General features: G+C 41.4%; 14 non-coding genes across 14 annotated transcripts; all 14 read right to left on the bottom strand.

Moving 5' to 3' along the window:
* Positions 1-743: 743 nt before the first annotated feature.
* On the bottom strand, positions 744-817 carry TRNAT-AGU (transfer RNA threonine (anticodon AGU)). Its single transcript has one exon. It is a non-coding gene; the product is annotated as a tRNA-Thr (tRNA).
* A 620-nt stretch (positions 818-1,437) lies between these two features.
* On the bottom strand, positions 1,438-1,511 carry TRNAT-AGU (transfer RNA threonine (anticodon AGU)). Its single transcript has one exon. It is a non-coding gene; the product is annotated as a tRNA-Thr (tRNA).
* Positions 1,512-2,131: 620 nt separating this feature from the next.
* Positions 2,132-2,205, bottom strand: TRNAT-AGU (transfer RNA threonine (anticodon AGU)). Its single transcript has one exon. It is a non-coding gene; the product is annotated as a tRNA-Thr (tRNA).
* A 620-nt stretch (positions 2,206-2,825) lies between these two features.
* Positions 2,826-2,899, bottom strand: TRNAT-AGU (transfer RNA threonine (anticodon AGU)). The gene has a single exon. It is a non-coding gene; the product is annotated as a tRNA-Thr (tRNA).
* Positions 2,900-4,213: 1,314 nt separating this feature from the next.
* Positions 4,214-4,287, bottom strand: TRNAT-AGU (transfer RNA threonine (anticodon AGU)). The gene has a single exon. It is a non-coding gene; the product is annotated as a tRNA-Thr (tRNA).
* Positions 4,288-4,907: 620 nt separating this feature from the next.
* On the bottom strand, positions 4,908-4,981 carry TRNAT-AGU (transfer RNA threonine (anticodon AGU)). Its single transcript has one exon. It is a non-coding gene; the product is annotated as a tRNA-Thr (tRNA).
* A 620-nt stretch (positions 4,982-5,601) lies between these two features.
* TRNAT-AGU (transfer RNA threonine (anticodon AGU)) lies at positions 5,602-5,675 on the bottom strand. Its single transcript has one exon. It is a non-coding gene; the product is annotated as a tRNA-Thr (tRNA).
* A 2,004-nt stretch (positions 5,676-7,679) lies between these two features.
* TRNAT-AGU (transfer RNA threonine (anticodon AGU)) lies at positions 7,680-7,753 on the bottom strand. The gene has a single exon. It is a non-coding gene; the product is annotated as a tRNA-Thr (tRNA).
* A 1,314-nt stretch (positions 7,754-9,067) lies between these two features.
* Positions 9,068-9,141, bottom strand: TRNAT-AGU (transfer RNA threonine (anticodon AGU)). The gene has a single exon. It is a non-coding gene; the product is annotated as a tRNA-Thr (tRNA).
* A 1,314-nt stretch (positions 9,142-10,455) lies between these two features.
* TRNAT-AGU (transfer RNA threonine (anticodon AGU)) lies at positions 10,456-10,529 on the bottom strand. The gene has a single exon. It is a non-coding gene; the product is annotated as a tRNA-Thr (tRNA).
* A 1,313-nt stretch (positions 10,530-11,842) lies between these two features.
* TRNAN-AUU (transfer RNA asparagine (anticodon AUU)) lies at positions 11,843-11,916 on the bottom strand. The gene has a single exon. It is a non-coding gene; the product is annotated as a tRNA-Asn (tRNA).
* A 618-nt stretch (positions 11,917-12,534) lies between these two features.
* TRNAT-AGU (transfer RNA threonine (anticodon AGU)) lies at positions 12,535-12,608 on the bottom strand. The gene has a single exon. It is a non-coding gene; the product is annotated as a tRNA-Thr (tRNA).
* A 620-nt stretch (positions 12,609-13,228) lies between these two features.
* TRNAT-AGU (transfer RNA threonine (anticodon AGU)) lies at positions 13,229-13,302 on the bottom strand. Its single transcript has one exon. It is a non-coding gene; the product is annotated as a tRNA-Thr (tRNA).
* Positions 13,303-13,921: 619 nt separating this feature from the next.
* Positions 13,922-13,995, bottom strand: TRNAT-AGU (transfer RNA threonine (anticodon AGU)). Its single transcript has one exon. It is a non-coding gene; the product is annotated as a tRNA-Thr (tRNA).
* Positions 13,996-16,334: the final 2,339 nt, after the last annotated feature.

Genomic DNA, 16,334 nt, shown 5'->3' with positions numbered 1-16,334 from the left:
TCTGGGATGTAAACAGCAGGCAATGACTTGGTGATAATAAGATGAGCAAAGGCACTGCTGATAGTTGAACTCAGGATCTCCTGTTTACTAGACAGGCACTTTAACCAACTAAGCCACAGCACCCACATGCTGCAATACAGTTATTGGTTATTGTGGCACAGCACTCTTTTTTCTTTGCATTTGCATTCTCAGTTTTTTAACATTTTTTTTCAATAGTTTTTCAGGCCTACTTTTCCCTGCCTAAGAGTATACACATAGTCCTCCTAAAAGGGAATGGAAAACTTTTAGGACAAAATTGTTGAAAAGAATGTTGTGCAACTTCCAAAATATGATAATGAAAGCTGTGGCAAAACCAATGAGTTTTGTGCCACAGAAGCCAGTCACTATTATATTTCATGTAGGTGCTGTGGCTTAGTAATTAAGTTTTATACAATGTTTCTTATTGTAGAAGCAGCAATTTTACTTGAAGAAGTTTTGGCTAGGCAAGTGCGGGTTAAGCTCCCATCCATGTTGAGCATAGCATCCCAAAAGACTTGTTAGTGACCTTTACCTATTGTCAGAGATGGAAGGTAGTACATCAAACCAAACTGATAAGAAAATGTCTTTGTTCAGATGTGGTGGAAACAGTGGGCATAGCGAATGCAAGTTTCCTGTGAGCAAATATGGGTGAAGCTCAAAGACGTGATCCCGAAAATCTGGGATGTAAACAGCAGGCAATGACTTGGTGATAATAAGATGAGCAAAGGCACTGCTGAGAGTTGAACTCAGGATCTCCTGTTTACTAGACAGGCGCTTTAACCAACTAAGCCACAGCGCCCACATGCTGCTATACAGTTATTGGTTATTGTGGCACAGCACTCTTTTTTCTTTGCATTTGCATTCTCAGTTTTTTAACATTTTTTTTCAATAGTTTTTCAGGCCTACTTTTCCCTGCCTAATAGTATACACATAGTCCACCTAAAAGGGAATGGAAAACTTTTAGGACAAAATTGTTGAAAAGAATGTTGTGCAACTTCCAAAATATGATAATGAAAGCTGTGGCAAAACCAATGAGTATTGTGCCACAGAAGCCAGTCACTATTATATTTCATGTAGGTGCTGTGGCTTAGTAATTAAGTTTTATACAATGTTTCCTATTGTAGAAGCAGCAATTTTAATTGAAGAAGTTTTGGCTAGAGAAGTGCGGGTTAAGCTCCCATCCATGTTGCGCATAGCATCCCAAAAGACTTGTTAGTGACCTTTACCTATTGTCAGAGATGGAAGGTAGTACATCAAACCAAACTGATAAGAAAATGTCTTTGTTCAGATGTGGTGGAAACAGTGGGCATAGCGAATGCAAGTCTCCTGTGAGCAAATATGGGTGAAGCTCTAAGACGTGATCCCGAAAATCTGGGATGTAAACAGCAGGCAATGACTTGGGCATAATAAGATGAGCAAAGGCACTGCTGAGAGTTGAACTCAGGATCTCCTGTTTACTAGACAGGCACTTTAACCAACTAAGCCACAGCACCCACATGCTGCAATACAGTTATTGGTTATTGTGGCACAGCACTCTTTTTTCTTTGCATTTGCATTCTCAGTTTTTTAACATTTTTTTTCAATAGTTTTTCAGGCCTACTTTTCCCTGCCTAAGAGTATACACATAGTCCTCCTAAAAGGGAATGGAAAACTTTTAGGACAAAATTGTTGAAAAGAATGTTGTGCAACTTCCAAAATATGATAATGAAAGCTGTGGCAAAACCAATGAGTTTTGTGCCACAGAAGCCAGTCACTATTATATTTCATGTAGGTGCTGTGGCTTAGTAATTAAGTTTTATACAATGTTTCTTATTGTAGAAGCAGCAATTTTACTTGAAGAAGTTTTGGCTAGGCAAGTGCGGGTTAAGCTCCCATCCATGTTGAGCATAGCATCCCAAAAGACTTGTTAGTGACCTTCACCTATTGTCAGAGATGGAAGGTAGTACATCAAACCAAACTGATAAGAAAATGTCTTTGTTCAGATGTGGTGGAAACAGTGGGCATAGCGAATGCAAGTTTCCTGTGAGCAAATATGGGTGAAGCTCAAAGACGTGATCCCGAAAATCTGGGATGTAAACAGCAGGCAATGACTTGGTGATAATAAGATGAGCAAAGGCACTGCTGAGAGTTGAACTCAGGATCTCCTGTTTACTAGACAGGCGCTTTAACCAGCTAAGCCACAGCACCCACATGCTGCAATATAGTTATTGGTTATTGTGGCACAGCACTCTTTTTTCTTTGCATTTGCATTCTCAGTTTTTTAACATTTTTTTTCAATAGTTTTTCAGGCCTACTTTTCCCTGCCTAAGAGTATACACATAGTCCACCTAAAAGGGAATGGAAAACTTTTAGGACAAAATTGTTGAAAAGAATGTTGTGCAACTTCCAAAATATGATAATGAAAGCTGTGGCAAAACCAATGAGTATTGTGCCACAGAAGCCAGTCACTATTATATTTCATGTAGGTGCTGTGGCTTAGTGATTAAGTTTTATACAATGTTTCCTATTGTAGAAGCAGCAATTTTACTTGAAGAAGTTTTGGCTAGGCAAGTGCGGGTTAAGCTCCCATCCATGTTGAGCATAGCATCCCAAAAGACTTGTTAGTGACCTTTACCTATTGTCAGAGATGGAAGGTAGTACATCAAACCAAACTGATAAGAAAATGTCTTTGTTCAGATGTGGTGGAAACAGTGGGCATAGCGAATGCAAGTTTCCTGTGAGCAAATATGGGTGAAGCTCAAAGACGTGATCCCGAAAATCTGGGATGTAAACAGCAGGCAATGACTTGGTGATAATAAGATGAGCAAAGGCACTGCTGAGAGTTGAACTCAGGATCTCCTGTTTACTAGACAGGCGCTTTAACCAACTAAGCCACAGCGCCCACATGCTGCTATACAGTTATTGGTTATTGTGGCACAGCACTCTTTTTTCTTTGCATTTGCATTCTCAGTTTTTTAACATTTTTTTTCAATAGTTTTTCAGGCCTACTTTTCCCTGCCTAAGAGCATACACATAGTCAACCTAAAAGGGAATAGAAAACTTTTAGCACAAAATTGTTGAAAAGAATGTTGTGCAACTTCCAAAATATGATAATGAAAGCTGTGGCAAAACCAATGAGTATTATGCCACAGAAGCCAGTCACTATTATATTTCATGTAGGTGCTGTGGCTTAGTAATTAAGTTTTATACAATGTTTCCTATTGTAGAAGCAGCAATTTTAATTGAAGAAGTTTTGGCTAGAGAAGTGCGGGTTAAGCTCCCATCCATGTTGCGCATAGCATCCCAAAAGACTTGTTAGTGACCTTTACCTATTGTCAGAGATGGAAGGTAGTACATCAAACCAAACTGATAAGAAAATGTCTTTGTTCAGATGTGGTGGAAACAGTGGGCATAGCGAATGCAAGTCTCCTGTGAGCAAATATGGGTGAAGCTCTAAGACGTGATCCCGAAAATCTGGGATGTAAACAGCAGGCAATGACTTGGTGATAATAAGATGAGCAAAGGCACTGCTGATAGTTGAACTCAGGATCTCCTGTTTACTAGACAGGCACTTTAACCAACTAAGCCACAGCACCCACATGCTGCAATACAGTTATTGGTTATTGTGGCACAGCACTCTTTTTTCTTTGCATTTGCATTCTCAGTTTTTTAACATTTTTTTTCAATAGTTTTTCAGGCCTACTTTTCCCTGCCTAAGAGTATACACATAGTCCACTTAAAAGGGAATGGAAAACTTTTAGGACAAAATTGTTGAAAAGAATGTTGTGCAACTTCCAAAATATGATAATGAAAGCTGTGGCAAAACCAATGAGTATTGTGCCACAGAAGCCAGTCACTATTATATTTCATGTAGGTGCTGTGGCTTAGTAATTAAGTTTTATACAATGTTTCCTATTGTAGAAGCAGCAATTTTAATTGAAGAAGTTTTGGCTAGAGAAGTGCGGGTTAAGCTCCCATCCATGTTGCGCATAGCATCCCAAAAGACTTGTTAGTGACCTTTACCTATTGTCAGAGATGGAAGGTAGTACATCAAACCAAACTGATAAGAAAATGTCTTTGTTCAGATGTGGTGGAAACAGTGGGCATAGCGAATGCAAGTCTCCTGTGAGCAAATATGGGTGAAGCTCTAAGACGTGATCCCGAAAATCTGGGATGTAAACAGCAGGCAATGACTTGGGCATAATAAGATGAGCAAAGGCACTGCTGAGAGTTGAACTCAGGATCTCCTGTTTACTAGACAGGCACTTTAACCAACTAAGCCACAGCACCCACATGCTGCAATACAGTTATTGGTTATTGTGGCACAGCACTCTTTTTTCTTTGCATTTGCATTCTCAGTTTTTTAACATTTTTTTTCAATAGTTTTTCAGGCCTACTTTTCCCTGCCTAAGAGTATACACATAGTCCTCCTAAAAGGGAATGGAAAACTTTTAGGACAAAATTGTTGAAAAGAATGTTGTGCAACTTCCAAAATATGATAATGAAAGCTGTGGCAAAACCAATGAGTTTTGTGCCACAGAAGCCAGTCACTATTATATTTCATGTAGGTGCTGTGGCTTAGTAATTAAGTTTTATACAATGTTTCTTATTGTAGAAGCAGCAATTTTACTTGAAGAAGTTTTGGCTAGGCAAGTGCGGGTTAAGCTCCCATCCATGTTGAGCATAGCATCCCAAAAGACTTGTTAGTGACCTTCACCTATTGTCAGAGATGGAAGGTAGTACATCAAACCAAACTGATAAGAAAATGTCTTTGTTCAGATGTGGTGGAAACAGTGGGCATAGCGAATGCAAGTTTCCTGTGAGCAAATATGGGTGAAGCTCAAAGACGTGATCCCGAAAATCTGGGATGTAAACAGCAGGCAATGACTTGGTGATAATAAGATGAGCAAAGGCACTGCTGAGAGTTGAACTCAGGATCTCCTGTTTACTAGACAGGCGCTTTAACCAGCTAAGCCACAGCACCCACATGCTGCAATATAGTTATTGGTTATTGTGGCACAGCACTCTTTTTTCTTTGCATTTGCATTCTCAGTTTTTTAACATTTTTTTTCAATAGTTTTTCAGGCCTACTTTTCCCTGCCTAAGAGTATACACATAGTCCACCTAAAAGGGAATGGAAAACTTTTAGGACAAAATTGTTGAAAAGAATGTTGTGCAACTTCCAAAATATGATAATGAAAGCTGTGGCAAAACCAATGAGTATTGTGCCACAGAAGCCAGTCACTATTATATTTCATGTAGGTGCTGTGGCTTAGTGATTAAGTTTTATACAATGTTTCCTATTGTAGAAGCAGCAATTTTACTTGAAGAAGTTTTGGCTAGGCAAGTGCGGGTTAAGCTCCCATCCATGTTGAGCATAGCATCCCAAAAGACTTGTTAGTGACCTTTACCTATTGTCAGAGATGGAAGGTAGTACATCAAACCAAACTGATAAGAAAATGTCTTTGTTCAGATGTGGTGGAAACAGTGGGCATAGCGAATGCAAGTTTCCTGTGAGCAAATATGGGTGAAGCTCAAAGACGTGATCCCGAAAATCTGGGATGTAAACAGCAGGCAATGACTTGGTGATAATAAGATGAGCAAAGGCACTGCTGAGAGTTGAACTCAGGATCTCCTGTTTACTAGACAGGCGCTTTAACCAACTAAACCACAGCGCCCACATGCTGCTATACAGTTATTGGTTATTGTGGCACAGCACTCTTTTTTCTTTGCATTTGCATTCTCAGTTTTTTAACATTTTTTTTCAATAGTTTTTCAGGCCTACTTTTCCCTGCCTAATAGTATACACATAGTCCACCTAAAAGGGAATGGAAAACTTTTAGGACAAAATTGTTGAAAAGAATGTTGTGCAACTTCCAAAATATGATAATGAAAGCTGTGGCAAAACCAATGAGTATTGTGCCACAGAAGCCAGTCACTATTATATTTCATGTAGGTGCTGTGGCTTAGTAATTAAGTTTTATACAATGTTTCCTATTGTAGAAGCAGCAATTTTAATTGAAGAAGTTTTGGCTAGAGAAGTGCGGGTTAAGCTCCCATCCATGTTGCGCATAGCATCCCAAAAGACTTGTTAGTGACCTTTACCTATTGTCAGAGATGGAAGGTAGTACATCAAACCAAACTGATAAGAAAATGTCTTTGTTCAGATGTGGTGGAAACAGTGGGCATAGCGAATGCAAGTCTCCTGTGAGCAAATATGGGTGAAGCTCTAAGACGTGATCCCGAAAATCTGGGATGTAAACAGCAGGCAATGACTTGGGCATAATAAGATGAGCAAAGGCACTGCTGAGAGTTGAACTCAGGATCTCCTGTTTACTTGACAGGCACTTTAACCAACTAAGCCACAGCACCCACATGCTGCAATACAGTTATTGGTTATTGTGGCACAGCACTCTTTTTTCTTTGCATTTGCATTCTCAGTTTAACATTTTTTTTTCAATAGTTTTTCAGGCCTACTTTTCCCTGCCTAAGAGCATACACATAGTCAACCTAAAAGGGAATAGAAAACTTTTAGGACAAAATTGTTGAAAAGAATGTTGTGCAACTTCCAAAATATGATAATGAAAGCTGTGGCAAAACCGATGAGTGTTGTGCCACAGAAGCCAGTCACTATTATATTTCATGTAGGTGCTGTGGCTTAGTAATTAAGTTTTGTACAATGTTTCTTATTGTAGAAGCAGCAATTTTACTTGAAGAAGTTTTGGCTAGGCAAGTGCGGGTTAAGCTTCCATCCATGTTGAGCATAGCATCCCAAAAGACTTGTTAGTGACCTTTACCTATTGTCAGAGATGGAAGGTAGTACATCAAACCAAACTGATAAGAAAATGTCTTTGTTCAGATGTGGTGGAAACAGTGGGCATAGCGAATGCAAGTTTCCTGTGAGCAAATATGGGTGAAGCTCAAAGACGTGATCCCGAAAATCTGGGATGTAAACAGCAGGCAATGACTTGGTGATAATAAGATGAGCAAAGGCACTGCTGATAATTGAACTCAGGATCTCCTGTTTACTATACAGGCGCTTTAACCAACTAAGCCACAGCACCCACATGCTGCAATACAGTTATTGGTTATCGTGCGACAGCATTCTTTTTTGTTTGCATTAGCATTCTCAGTTTAACATTTTTTTTTCAATAGTTTTTCAGGCCGACTTTTCCCTGCCTAAGAGCATACACATAGTCAACCTAAAAGGGAATAGAAAACTTTTAGGACAAAATTGTTGAAAAGAATGTTGTGCAACTTCCAAAATATGATAATGAAAGCTGTGGCAAAACCGATGAGTTTTGTGCCACAGAAGCCAGTCACTATTATATTTCATGTAGGTGCTGTGGCTTAGTAATTAAGTTTTGTACAATGTTTCTTATTGTAGAAGCAGCAATTTTACTTGAAGAAGTTTTGGCTAGGCAAGTGCGGGTTAAGCTTCCATCCATGTTGAGCATAGCATCCCAAAAGACTTGTTAGTGACCTTTACCTATTGTCAGAGATGGAAGGTAGTACATCAAACCAAACTGATAAGAAAATGTCTTTGTTCAGATGTGGTGGAAACAGTGGGCATAGCGAATGCAAGTTTCCTGTGAGCAAATATGGGTGAAGCTCAAAGACGTGATCCCGAAAATCTGGGATGTAAACAGCAGGCAATGACTTGGTGATAATAAGATGAGCAAAGGCACTGCTGAGAGTTGAACTCAGGATCTCCTGTTTACTAGACAGGCGCTTTAACCAACTAAGCCACAGCGCCCACATGCTGCTATACAGTTATTGGTTATTGTGGCACAGCACTCTTTTTTCTTTGCATTTGCATTCTCAGTTTTTTAACATTTTTTTTCAATAGTTTTTCAGGCCTACTTTTCCCTGCCTAATAGTATACACATAGTCCACCTAAAAGGGAATGGAAAACTTTTAGGACAAAATTGTTGAAAAGAATGTTGTGCAACTTCCAAAATATGATAATGAAAGCTGTGGCAAAACCAATGAGTATTGTGCCACAGAAGCCAGTCACTATTATATTTCATGTAGGTGCTGTGGCTTAGTAATTAAGTTTTATACAATGTTTCCTATTGTAGAAGCAGCAATTTTAATTGAAGAAGTTTTGGCTAGAGAAGTGCGGGTTAAGCTCCCATCCATGTTGCGCATAGCATCCCAAAAGACTTGTTAGTGACCTTTACCTATTGTCAGAGATGGAAGGTAGTACATCAAACCAAACTGATAAGAAAATGTCTTTGTTCAGATGTGGTGGAAACAGTGGGCATAGCGAATGCAAGTCTCCTGTGAGCAAATATGGGTGAAGCTCTAAGACGTGATCCCGAAAATCTGGGATGTAAACAGCAGGCAATGACTTGGGCATAATAAGATGAGCAAAGGCACTGCTGAGAGTTGAACTCAGGATCTCCTGTTTACTTGACAGGCACTTTAACCAACTAAGCCACAGCACCCACATGCTGCAATACAGTTATTGGTTATTGTGGCACAGCACTCTTTTTTCTTTGCATTTGCATTCTCAGTTTTTTAACATTTTTTTTCAATAGTTTTTCAGGCCTACTTTTCCCTGCCTAAGAGTATACACATAGTCCTCCTAAAAGGGAATGGAAAACTTTTAGGACAAAATTGTTGAAAAGAATGTTGTGCAACTTCCAAAATATGATAATGAAAGCTGTGGCAAAACCAATGAGTTTTGTGCCACAGAAGCCAGTCACTATTATATTTCATGTAGGTGCTGTGGCTTAGTAATTAAGTTTTATACAATGTTTCTTATTGTAGAAGCAGCAATTTTACTTGAAGAAGTTTTGGCTAGGCAAGTGCGGGTTAAGCTCCCATCCATGTTGAGCATAGCATCCCAAAAGACTTGTTAGTGACCTTTACCTATTGTCAGAGATGGAAGGTAGTACATCAAACCAAACTGATAAGAAAATGTCTTTGTTCAGATGTGGTGGAAACAGTGGGCATAGCGAATGCAAGTTTCCTGTGAGCAAATATGGGTGAAGCTCAAAGACGTGATCCCGAAAATCTGGGATGTAAACAGCAGGCAATGACTTGGTGATAATAAGATGAGCAAAGGCACTGCTGAGAGTTGAACTCAGGATCTCCTGTTTACTAGACAGGCGCTTTAACCAGCTAAGCCACAGCACCCTCATGCTGCAATATAGTTATTGGTTATTGTGGCACAGCACTCTTTTTTCTTTGCATTTGCATTCTCAGTTTTTTAACATTTTTTTTCAATAGTTTTTCAGGCCTACTTTTCCCTGCCTAAGAGTATACACATAGTCCACCTAAAAGGGAATGGAAAACTTTTAGGACAAAATTGTTGAAAAGAATGTTGTGCAACTTCCAAAATATGATAATGAAAGCTGTGGCAAAACCAATGAGTATTGTGCCACAGAAGCCAGTCACTATTATATTTCATGTAGGTGCTGTGGCTTAGTGATTAAGTTTTATACAATGTTTCCTATTGTAGAAGCAGCAATTTTACTTGAAGAAGTTTTGGCTAGGCAAGTGCGGGTTAAGCTCCCATCCATGTTGAGCATAGCATCCCAAAAGACTTGTTAGTGACCTTTACCTATTGTCAGAGATGGAAGGTAGTACATCAAACCAAACTGATAAGAAAATGTCTTTGTTCAGATGTGGTGGAAACAGTGGGCATAGCGAATGCAAGTTTCCTGTGAGCAAATATGGGTGAAGCTCAAAGACGTGATCCCGAAAATCTGGGATGTAAACAGCAGGCAATGACTTGGTGATAATAAGATGAGCAAAGGCACTGCTGAGAGTTGAACTCAGGATCTCCTGTTTACTAGACAGACGCTTTCACCAGCTAAGCCACAGCACCCACATACTGCAAAACAGATATTGGTTATCGTGCCACAGAACTCTTTTTTGTTTGCATTAGCATTCTCAGTTTAACATTTTTTTTTCAATAGTTTTTCAGGCCTACTTTTCCCTGCCTAAGAGTATACACATAGTCCACCTAAAAGGGAATGGAAAACTTTTAGGACAAAATTGTTGAAAAGAATGTTGTGCAACTTCCAAAATATGATAATGAAAGCTGTGGCAAAACCAATGAGTTTTGTGCCACAGAAGCCAGTCACTATTATATTTCATGTAGGTGCTGTGGCTTAGTAATTAAGTTTTATACAATGTTTCTAATTGTAGAAGCAGCAATTTTACTTGAAGAAGTTTTGGCTAGGCAAGTGCGGGTTAAGCTCCCATCCATGTTGAGCATAGCATCCCAAAAGACTTGTTAGTGACCTTTACCTATTGTCAGAGATGGAAGGTAGTACATCAAACCAAACTGATAAGAAAACGTCTTTGTTCAGATGTGGTGGAAACAGTGGGCATAGCGAATGCAAATTTTTCCTGTGAGCAAATATGGGTGAAGCTCAAAGACGTGATCCCGAAAATCTGGGATGTAAACAGCAGGCAATGACTTGGTGATAATAAGATGAGCAAAGGCACTGCTGAGAGTCGAACTCAGGATCTCCTGTTTACTAGACAGGCGATTTAACCAACTAAGCCACAGCGCCCACATGCTGCAATACAGTTATTGGTTATTGTGGCACAGCACTCTTTTTTCTTTGCATTTGCATTCTCAGTTTTTTAACTTTTTTGTTTCAATAGTTTTTCAGGCCTACTTTTCCCTGCCTAAGAGTATACACATAGTCCACCTAAAAGGGAATGGAAAACTTTTAGGACAAAATTGTTGAAAAGAATGTTGTGCAACTTCCAAAATATGAGAATGAAAGCTGTGGCAAAAACGATGAGTATTGTGCCACAGAAGCCAGTCACTATTATATTTCATGTAGGTGCTGTGGCTTAGTGATTAAGTTTTATACAATGTTTCCTATTGTAGAAGCAGCAATTTTACTTGAAGAAGTTTTGGCTAGGCAAGTGCGGGTTAAGCTCCCATCCATATTGAGCATAGCATCCCAAAAGACTTGTTAGTGACCTTTACCTATTGTCAGAGATGGAAGGTAGTACATCAAACCAAACTGATAAGAAAATGTCTTTGTTCCGATGTGGTGGAAACAGTGGGCATAGCGAATGCAAGTTTCCTGTGAGCAAATATGAGTGAAGCTCAAAGACGTGATCCCGAAAATCAGGGATGTAAACAGCAGGCAATGACTTGGTGATAATAAGATGAGCAAAGGCACTGCTGAGAGTTGAACTCAGGATCACCTGTTTACTAGACAGACGCTTTAACCAGCTAAGCCACAGCACCCACATACTGCAATACAGATATTGGTTATCGTGCCACAGAACTCTTTTTTGTTTGCATTAGCATTCTCAGTTTAACATTTTTTTTTCAATAGTTTTTCAGGCCTACTTTTCCCTGCCTAAGAGTATACACATAGTCCACCTAAAAGGGAATGGAAAACTTTTAGGACAAAATTGTTGAAAAGAATGTTGTGCAACTTCCAAAATATGATAATGAAAGCTGTGGCAAAACCAATGAGTTTTGTGCCACAGAAGCCAGTCACTATTATATTTCATGTAGGTGCTGTGGCTTAGTAATTAAGTTTTATACAATGTTTCTTATTGTAGAAGCAGCAATTTTACTTGAAGAAGTTTTGGCTAGGCAAGTGCGGGTTAAGCTCCCATCCATGTTGAGCATAGCATCCCAAAAGACTTGTTAGTGACCTTTACCTATTGTCAGAGATGGAAGGTAGTACATCAAACCAAACTGATAAGAAAATGTCTTTGTTCAGATGTGGTGGAAACAGTGGGCATAGGGAATGCAAGTTTCCTGTGAGCAAATATGGGTGAAGCTCAAAGACGTGATCCCGAAAATCTGGGATGTAAACAGCAGGCAATGACTTGGTGATAATAAGATGAGCAAAGGCACTGCTGATAATTGAACTCAGGATCTCCTGTTGAATAGACAGGCGCTTTAACCAGCTAAGCCACAGCACCCACATACTGCAATTCAGATATCGGTTATCGTGCGATAGCACTCTTTTTTGTTTGCATTAGTATTCTCAGTTCAACATTTTTTTTTCAATAGTTTTTCAGGCCTACTTTTCCCTGCCTAAGAGCATACACATAGTCCACCTAAAAGGGAGTAGAAAACTTTTAGGACAAAATTGTTGAAAAGAATGTTGTGCAACTTCCAAAATATGATAATGAAAGCTGTGGCAAAACCGATGAGTTTTGTGCCACAGAAGCCAGTCACTATTATATTTCATGTAGGTGCTGTGGCTTAGTAATTAAGTTTTGTACAATGTTTCTTATTGTAGAAGCAGCAATTTTACTTGAAGAAGTTTTGGCTAGGCAAGTGCGGGTTAAGCTTCGATCCATGTTGAGCATAGCATCCCAAAAGACTTGTTAGTGACCTTTACCTATTGTCAGAGATGGAAGGTAGTACATCAAACCAAACTGATAAGAAAATGTCTTTGTTCAGATGTGGTGGAAACAGTGGGCATAGCGAATGCAAGTTTCCTGTGAGCAAATATGGGTGAAGCTCAAAGACGTGATCCCGAAAATCTGGGATGTAAACAGCAGGCAATGACTTGGTGATAATAAGATGAGCAAAGGCACTGCTGAGAGTTGAACTCAGGATCTCCTATTTACTAGACAGGCGCTTTAACCAACTAAGCCACAGCGCCCACATGCTGCTATACAGTTATTGGTTATTGTGGCACAGCACTCTTTTTTCTTTGCATTTGCATTCTCAGTTTTTTAACATTTTTTTTCAATAGTTTTTCAGGCCTACTTTTCCCTGCCTAATAGCATACACATAGTCCACCTAAAAGGGAATGGAAAACTTTTAGGACAAAATTGTTGAAAAGAATGTTGTGCAACTTCCAAAATATGATAATGAAAGCTGTGGCAAAACCAATGAGTATTGTGCCACAGAAGCCAGTCACTATTATATTTCATGTAGGTGCTGTGGCTTAGTAATTAAGTTTTATACAATGTTTCCTATTGTAGAAGCAGCAATTTTAATTGAAGAAGTTTTGGCTAGAGAAGTGCGGGTTAAGCTCCCATCCATGTTGCGCATAGCATCCCAAAAGACTTGTTAGTGACCTTTACCTATTGTCAGAGATGGAAGGTAGTACATCAAACCAAACTGATAAGAAAATGTCTTTGTTCAGATGTGGTGGAAACAGTGGGCATAGCGAATGCAAGTCTCCTGTGAGCAAATATGGGTGAAGCTCAAAGACGTGATCCCGAAAATCTGGGATGTAAACAGCAGGCAATGACTTGGTGATAATAAGATGAGCAAAGGCACTGCTGAGAGTCGAACTCAGGATCTCCTGTTTACTAGACAGGCGCTTTAACCAACTAAGCCACAGCGCCCACACGCTGCAATATAGTTATTGGTTATTGTGGCACAGCACTCTTTTTTCTTTGCATTTGCATTCTCAGTCTTTTAACTTTTTTTTTCAATAGTTTTTCAGGCCTACTTTTCCCTGCCTATGAGTATACACATAGTCGACCTAAAAGGGAATGGAAAAATTTAGGACAAAAGTGTTGAAAAGAATGTTGTGCAACTTCCAAAATATGATAATGAAAGCTGTGGCAAAACCAATGAGTTTTGTGCCACAGAAGCCAGTCACTATAATATTTCATGTAGGTGCTGTGGCTTAGTAATTAAGTTTTATACAATGTTTCTTATTGTAGAAGCAGCAATTTTACTTGAAGAAGTTTTGGCTAGGCAAGTGCGGGTTAAGCTCCCATCCATGTTGAGCATAGCATCCCAAAAGACTTGTTAGTGACCTTTACCTATTGTCAGAGATGGAAGGTAGTACATCAAACCAAACTGATAAGAAAATGTCTTTGTTCAGATGTGGTGGAAACAGTGGGCATGGGGAATGCAAGTTTCCTGTGAGCAAATATGGGTGAAGCTCAAAGACGTGATCCCGAAAATCTGGGATGTAAACAGCAGGCAATGACTTGGTGATAATAAGATGAGCAAAGGCACTGCTGAGAGTTGAACTCAGGATCTCCTGTTTACTAGACAGGCGCTTTAACCAACTAAGCCACAGCACCCACATGCTGCAATACAGTTATTGGTTATTGTGGCACAGCACTCTTTTTTCTTTGCATTTGCATTCTCAGTTTTTTAACATTTTTTTTTCAATAGTCTTTCAGGCCTACTTTTCCCTGCCTAAGAGTATACACATAGTCCACCTAAAAGGGAATGGAAAACTTTTAGGACAAAATTGTTGAAAAGAATGTTGTGCAACTTCCAAAATATGATAATGAAAGCTGTGGCAAAACCAATGAGTTTTGTGCCACAGAAGCCAGTCACTATTATATGTCATGTAGGTGCTGTGGCTTAGTAATTAAGTTTTATACAATGTTTCTTATTGTAGAAGCAGCATTTTTACTTGAAGAAGTTTTGGCTAGGCAAGTGCGGGTTAAGCTCCCATCACAAGGCCCCCCTGCTCACCTCTGGTCGGTGAGAGCAGGGATCAATCTCCAGGACCCGGGACCCCCGCGACCAGCCTGGGCACACTTCTGCCAGCGGCTGCATATCCTCCTGCCGGGGACAGCTCAACCAGGGTGAGTCTCACTGCCTGAACCTTCTCATCCAGGGTGAGTCTTACTGCCTGCACCCCAAATACTGCTGGATCTGGCCCCCACTATCTTGTGCCTGCTCAGCCCGCTGCTGCCTGCTCCATACCATCTACCTATCACTCCACCCATAGACCCATCTATCTCCATACTGGGTGTGCTGCCTGCTCCTTAATACCAACTCTCCTATGCTGTGCTGTGCGGTGCTGCCTTCCATCCCATCCTTCTGTGCAGTGCTGCCCGCCTGCCATTCCATCCCGCTGGTCTGACTGCTCCACATCACCTGGTCCATACCCTGTGCTGGGCCAGCCCGATGCCAAACGGGCCGCAGTCTGACTCGGACTCTGCACTGTTCCTGGGGACCCACTACCCCCCTCCAGCCTCTCGACCATGCTGGGCTACGCTGCCCTGCTTCACACGACCTGCCCACGCCTCCCTCTGCCCTGAACCCTAGCACCACCTCCCATCGGTGCCATGGGCCCTGAACGGTCACACAATACACTATCGAGGGAAGCCCTTCTCAAATGGGAACCACCAGACAGCCCCAAGCCTCCATGGGGCTCGCTCTTGTGGAGTGTGGTCACCGCCCATATCGAACACCTCGTCTCCAAACGGGCACCGAACAAACGCCGTCACAGGGGCAGGAGGGTAGGAGCCCTGGTTCGCCTCAAAAGGAAAGGTCTACGCTCTCCCGTCCCTGCCATCCTACTTGCAAATGTCTGCTCACTCCCCAACAAACTGGACGAGCTGCTTCTCCTACTTGGTAGCAAACCCCAGATTAGGGAGAACACCCCTGTTCTCTGTTTCACTGAGACCTGGCTGAGCGACAGCACCCCCGACAATTCTCTACACGTACCAGGCTACAACCTCCTAAGAGCAGACCGGGACGCAGCCCTTTCTGGGAAAACGAGAGGTGGGGGCATATGCTTTTATATCAACACCTCCTGGTGCTCCAACATGACCACTCTCAACAAGACCTGCACCCCAGACGTGGAGTTTATGGCCATAAACTGCAGGCTTCAATACTCCCCCAGGGAGTTCTCTTCCCTGGTCCTCGTTGGGGTCTATATCCCTCCCGACGCATGCCCCAAGACTGCACTGCAAGCCCTCAGTGATTATATCTCGCGGTGGGAGACATCCCTCCCTGAGGCTCTGATCATCATCCTGGGCGACTTTAACAAGGTGAACCTGAGACATGAGATGCCCCGCTACAAGCAGCACATAACCTGCCCTACCAGAAACGGTAACATCCTGGACCACTGCTACACGGTCCACAAGAACGCATATAAGGCCACCCGAGGTGCCCCTCTGGGAAACTCCGACCACAACACAATCCACCTGATCCCCACATACAGGCGGCTCCTGGAGACCTCAAAGCCCACAGTTAAAACCATCAAAAAATGGACAGCAGAAGCAAAACTGGAACTCCAAGCCTGTTTTGGCACCACCGACTGGACAACCCTGGAGGCACCCTCCCTTGACGAATGGGCCGAGAATGTCTCCTCCTACATCAGCTTCTGCGAAAAAGGGTGTATCCCATCCAAGACCTTCAGGATTTTCCCCAACAATAAGCCTTGGTTCAACGATAAGCTCCGCCGACTCCGGAAACGCAAAGAGGAAGCACACAGGTCTGGCTCCCCTGAGGAATACAGAGAGGACAGGTACGCCCTGAAAAGAGAACTGCGATTAGCAAAGAGGGCCTACTCCGACAAGCTGGAGCTCTGCCTCCAATCAAACAATACACGGGAGGTATGGAAGGGCCTGAGAGCTGCCACGAACTTTAAACCCGCACCTCAGTCTGGGACACCGAG

This window comes from Hyperolius riggenbachi, chromosome 11, assembly GCF_040937935.1.
Source record: "Hyperolius riggenbachi isolate aHypRig1 chromosome 11, aHypRig1.pri, whole genome shotgun sequence".
Taxonomy (NCBI): Eukaryota; Metazoa; Chordata; class Amphibia; order Anura; family Hyperoliidae; genus Hyperolius; species Hyperolius riggenbachi.
Note: the sequence above shows the minus strand (reverse complement) of the source record. Positions and strands in the feature narration are given on the sequence as shown.